Source organism: Beta vulgaris, chromosome 7 (genome assembly GCF_026745355.1).
Source record: "Beta vulgaris subsp. vulgaris cultivar EL10 chromosome 7, EL10.2, whole genome shotgun sequence".
Classification (NCBI taxonomy): Eukaryota; Viridiplantae; Streptophyta; class Magnoliopsida; order Caryophyllales; family Amaranthaceae; genus Beta; species Beta vulgaris.
This window is the reverse complement of record NC_079208.1, coordinates 21,430,688-21,436,575: the sequence shown is the minus strand read 5'-3', so window position 1 is coordinate 21,436,575 and position 5,888 is coordinate 21,430,688. Positions and strand designations below refer to the sequence as shown.

Sequence of the window (5,888 nt, the reverse complement as noted above, 5' to 3'; positions counted from 1 at the left end):
ACATCACTTATGATAAGGAGTTCTATGCTATTGTTCGTGCCTTGACTCATTGGACTCATTATCTCAGACCAGCTCAATTTGTGCTTCATTCAGATCATCAAGCCTTGAAGTACATCAATGGACAACATAAGCTCATTCCAAGACATGCAAAATGGGTGGAATTACTTCAGTCCTTTGATTTTGTTTCAAAATATAAAACCGGAGTTTCTAACATTGTTGCATGCTTTATCAAGGAGGCATTCTATGCTTTCTCTCATGGAGGCTCGTGTACTTGGCTTTAGTCATCTTAAGGGGTTATATTATGAAGATCCAGATTTCACTAATACAAAAAGGGCAAACATAACACCCCTAAATTAACTTTTATTTAAGCAACTGTTATGTAAAGTCTAAATTTAACGTTTTAACTGTAGAACTGTTATCTTAGGTTGTATTGATAATTTATTATTTAACACTTATCTTAATATGTGTTATCTTTGCTATGAAAATATTATGCGTGATGCTTTAATTTTTTCTAATGAGAATATAAAAACTGTTATCGTTGCTTTATTATTAATAAATAATAAATCTGTCAAAATAATCAAATTAAAAAAAAACTTTCATGGCTAAAAACTAAGAGCACTAAGTACGTAATCTTGCATTTTGGCTCTAAACGACTAAACCCCGTTTTCAAGTTCTAAGTTGTACAAGTAATTCTTAATTTTCAAGTTGTAATTTTCACAATCAGTTTCCCTTTTCCCCCATTTTCTAGCTTTCTAGTCGGGTTCTTTTGGTAGGTTAATTGGCTGTGGGACAAAAACCTTTTATCAATTGGAACACCCTTACAACTCGTCCCTGCTTCCGATTTTTCTAGGGTTGTTCATTCTACTTCTTTATTCCTCAAATTAAGGTTCCAGTTATTAAACCCCCCATTTTTCAATTCTCAATTTTCTACTTTCTTTTCTTTGATCGCGATTTTGTATCTCGATTTTGATCTCGATTTCAGATTCATTCATAGAATTCAGATATATCATCGCATAATTAGGGTTTTTTTCTTCTTTAATTTGCCGAATTTCGGTTTGATTCTGAATAAATTACAGAGTTTTTGTTGAGTTAAGAGATGGGGACTACCGAGGGATTGGTGATGCAGTTTGGAGTCACGAAGCCGATTTCCATGGCGAGACCTGCTGCTGCGGATTTGAAGAGAACTCGTGAACTGGAGAAGGTTTTTTTTTTTTTTTTTTTTGATTATTGATCATCTTTTTCAAGTTGCACTTTATACTTCTAGATTTTGATCATCAGCAGGCTTGAAACTGAGAGACAAAGTTTTTTTCGTTAAGAAGTACTCTTAATTTGCTGATGAGAGCTTAATTAATGATTGATTTTCATGTGATTGATTGAGATAATATAATAATACAATATGGAAACTTGAAACATGACATGTTAATGAGCTAATGATGTATACAAGTCAGAGAAAATTTAATTTAATGAGTGGACTGTAATTTTGCCCTGTGACAGGGATCACAGAAAGTTTGAGGCTGGCATTATTCTTCATTTTTTAAACTTGATAGAAAATAAATACTACTAGTACTAGCTCTAAGCTTACCTGCATAATTATACCTTTTATTGGTCATAAGTATTTTGCTTGCAGAATTCTCAAGGTGAGGCCTTTTTTGCTGGGAGTTTGTTTTAATCAGTTTTAATTGAGTTACTTAGTTTTTTGAAGAACTGCAAAATGGTTCTATCTATTAGCTCCTAAATGCTGTAAAACCTATGGGTACTCTAACTCAAGACTCAAGTACTCATGTCAGAGACACGTATGCTGTCCAACTCAACTAATTTATGAAATTTGGGCACACAGATGTCAGCATTTTCTAGGCTCCGACACAGGTATTGAAGTAATATGAGAAGAGTCCAAGAACATACTCTATAGACAGGTACGTTGAAATAGAAAAGATATTGGAACAAGTTGACACAAAATAATATACAATCACTAGCAGTAAAGCAATACCCATTTGTTATTCGGATGTTGATGTGTGCAATGTGGGATTTCTCTCATAGTGTGTCATAGTTGGCTAATTTGAAGGATTAATCATTAATGAGAGTGAAAAACCACCAGTTAACTAGGCTATGGAATTTTTTATGAGAAGTATAAAGTGCTAATTTGATACGTAGCTTTCTCATTGGCATAGAGATTTAAAAATGATACTAAAATGTAGAATGAAAAAAGAACTGTTTGAATTATATGTGTTAGAATCAAAGTAATCAAAGAAAAACTGCAACGAGATAATCGACACAAAGATATACGTGACCAACAATGTGTTAGCTTATTCATAGGCTTAGGGAGAAACAATCTTATTACACTTATTCATATGCTTGTTGGCATCCATGTACGGGATACTTTATGAGTACACGAAGTGTTGTTACGTTGCAAGGGATACTCTTTGTAGAACGATGCTATGGATATAGCTGGATTTTGAATTAGCCATGGCTGAAAATATTTATTTCAATTGCATAACTAACAAATTGATGAGCTTTTGTTGGGAAAGAAAATAAGAGACACCTTTCACTAGTTTATATGTGTGAACGTTTCTGTAGCTGCTGTACTGAGTGTGGTGATTTTGAGACGGGGCTTTCTTTATATGAAGACGTCGACTAATTGGTGCAAAAGTTGATTAACACTTTTAGTTAGCTCTACTTTATATGATAGTGTTGCTGACTTGGCGAATCTGTCGTCCAATTGGCGTGTAGGCAATCCACCCTGGTTATGGATTTTTGTCAGAAAATGCTGAGTTTGCTCAACAGTGTGAAGACCAAAGTCTTTCTTTTGTAGGGCCTTCAACATCTGCAATACGGGATATGGGCCACAAAAGGTAAAAACAAGGGCTGCCTTATTCCCATGTTCTCCAATGTAACTTTATTTGTGTATTCAAGATCATTTTCTTATGATTTTTGACCCCAATGAGGTTTTTAATTTGTGTATTCAAGATCATTTTCTTATGAATTTTTGACCCCAATGAGGTCTTTAAAATTGTCAATGTGTACAATTTTGTTGTGGCTTGATGTGCTTGTTAGTTGGAGACTACTAATATTTGATTAATTGACCTTTCATTTGGCTTATAGTGCATCAAAGAGGATAATGGGTGAAGCAGGTGTTCCTCTGGTGCCTGGTTATCATGGTAATTATATTTGATGTCTTCGCATATTCTCCTTTTACTGCACTATTTGAGGTGATCTGTTTTCATCCGCTTCCTTATTTAAAATAGACCTCTGGCTATGAATGCGTATGTGATATTCAAACACCTTTGATACTTCTTGATTCAAGAACACTCCTGATCTTGAGAACAAGAATCTAAACACCCTCAGATTCACTCTTGAATTTAAGTTATTTAACACTAAACACTTATCAGTCCTGAAAAGTCTTTAATAGTTTAATTAATTAGCTCACAAGCAAAACAATAATCAAGATTGAATTCTTTAAACAAAAATGTAGATATGTTATTAACAACATAATGAATCGAGTTATTTAGACTACATCCTATCCTAATACAACTCGAAAAACAAATACTTAACAAGGCAATAAACTAACTAATCACACGCCTATCTTATAACCTAGCTAAACAATAATTTTTAACAACCTAAGTAAAATAATAACTACCATAGCAAATCTAAGAAGAACATGGATTCTATGTGACAACCAAGTCCTTCTTGAGCTTTGACTCTTTCTTTACTTCCATGCTTTCCTCTAGCCAAGTCATTACACATGCTAACAATTGGTTTCTTCCATTAAGATTGAACCCCATGGTCTCCATAACCAAGTCAATAGGCTCATGTAAAATAAGTGCTTTGGCATCCGCATCATTCTTAATATGATTACTAAACCAAAAAGGCCTGACAACCAACTACGAATGTGAATCTTGAACTTTCTTAATCCATTAATGGAAATCATGAATTAATTCAAACACCTTTGATATTTCTTGATTCAAGAACACTCCTGATCTTGAGAACAAGAATCTAAACACCCTCAAATGCTCTACTGAATTTAATTTATCTAACACTAAACACTTATCACTGTTGAAAAGTCTTTAATGGTATAATTAATTTGTTCACAAGCAAAACAATAATCAAGAATGAATTATTTAAAGAAAATTGTAGATATGTTATTAACAACATACTGAATCGCGTTCTTTAGGCTACATCATATGCTAATACAACTGGGAAAACAAATACTTAACAAGGCAAGAAACTAACTAATCACACGCCTATCTTAAATCCTAACTAAACTATAATTTTAAACAAACTAAGTAAAATAATAACTACCATTGCAAATCAAGAAAGAACATGGATTGTATGTGACAACCAAGTCCTTCTTGAGCTATGACTCCTTCTTTACTTTCATGCTTTCCTCTAGCCAAGTCATTACACATGCTAACGATTGGTTTTTTCCGTTAAGATTGAACCCCATGGTCTCCATAACCAAGTCAATAGGCTCATGTAGAACAAGTGCTTTTCCATCCGCATCATTCTTAATATGATTACTAAACCAAAAAGGCTTGATAAAAAACTATGAATGTGAATCTTGAACTTTCTTAATCCAAGAATCGAAATCTTGAATTAATTCAAACACCTTTGATACTTCTTGATTCAAGAACACTCCTGATTGAGAACAAGAATCTAAACACCCTCAGATTCACTCCTAAATTTAAGTTATTTAACACTAAACACTTATCAGTCCTGAAAAGTATTTAATAGTTTAATTAATTGGCTCACAAGCAAAACAATAATCAAGATTGAATTCTTTAAACAAAAATGTAGATATGTTATTAACAACATAATGAATCGCGTTATTTAGACTACTTCCTATCCTAATACAACTCGGAAAACAAATACTTAACAAGGCAATAAACTAACTAATCACACGCCTATCTTAAATCTAAACAATAATTTTTAACAACCTAAGTAAAATAATAACTACTATAGCAAATCTAAAAAGAACATGGATTGTATGTAAAAACCAAGACCTTCTTGAGCTATGACTCCTTCTTTACTTCCATGCTTTCCTCTAGCCAAATCATTACCCATGCTAACGATTGGTTTCTTCCGTTAAGATTGAACCCCATGGTCTCCATAACAAAGTCAATAGGTTCATGTAGAACAAGTGCTTTTGCATCCGCATCATTCTTAATATGATTACTAAACCAAAAAAGGTTGATAACCAACTATGAATGTGAATCTTGAACTTTCTTAATCCAAGAATCGAAATCTTGAATTAATTCAAACACCTTTGATACTTCTTGATTCAAGAACACTCCTGATCTTGAGAACAAGAATCTAAACACCCTCAGATTCACTCTTGAATTTAATTATTTAACACTAAACACTTATCACTCTGAAAAGTCTTTAATAGTTTAATTAATTGCTCACAAGCAAAACAATAATCAAGATTGAATTCTTTAAACAAAATGTAGATATGTTATTAACAACATAATGAATGCGAGTTATTTAGACTACATCCTATCCTAATACAACTCGAAAAACAAATACTTAACAAGGCAAAAACTAACTAATCACACGCCTATCTATAAACTAGCTAAACATAATTTTTAACAACCTAAGTAAAATAATAACTACCATAGCAAATCTAAAAAGAACATGGATTCTATGTGACAACCAAGTCCTTCTTGAGCTATGACTCTTTCTTTACTTCCATGCTTTCCTCTAGCCAAGTCATTACACATGCTAACAATTGGTTTCTTCCATTAAGATTGAACCCATGGTCTCCATAACCAAGTCAATAGGCTCATGTAAAAAGTGCTTTGCATCCGATCATTCTTAATATGATTACTAAACCAAAAAGGCTTGATAACCAACTATGAATGTGAATCTTGAACTTTCTTAATCCAAATGAAATC

General features: G+C 32.9%; 1 long non-coding RNA gene across 1 annotated transcript; it reads left to right on the top strand.

Moving 5' to 3' along the window:
• Positions 1 to 693: 693 nt before the first annotated feature.
• Positions 694 to 3,087, top strand: LOC125499456 (uncharacterized). Its single transcript, XR_007276327.1, has 2 exons — positions 694 to 1,201; positions 1,838 to 3,087. It is a non-coding gene; the product is annotated as an uncharacterized LOC125499456 (long non-coding RNA).
• The last annotated feature ends 2,801 nt before the right edge of the window (positions 3,088 to 5,888 follow it).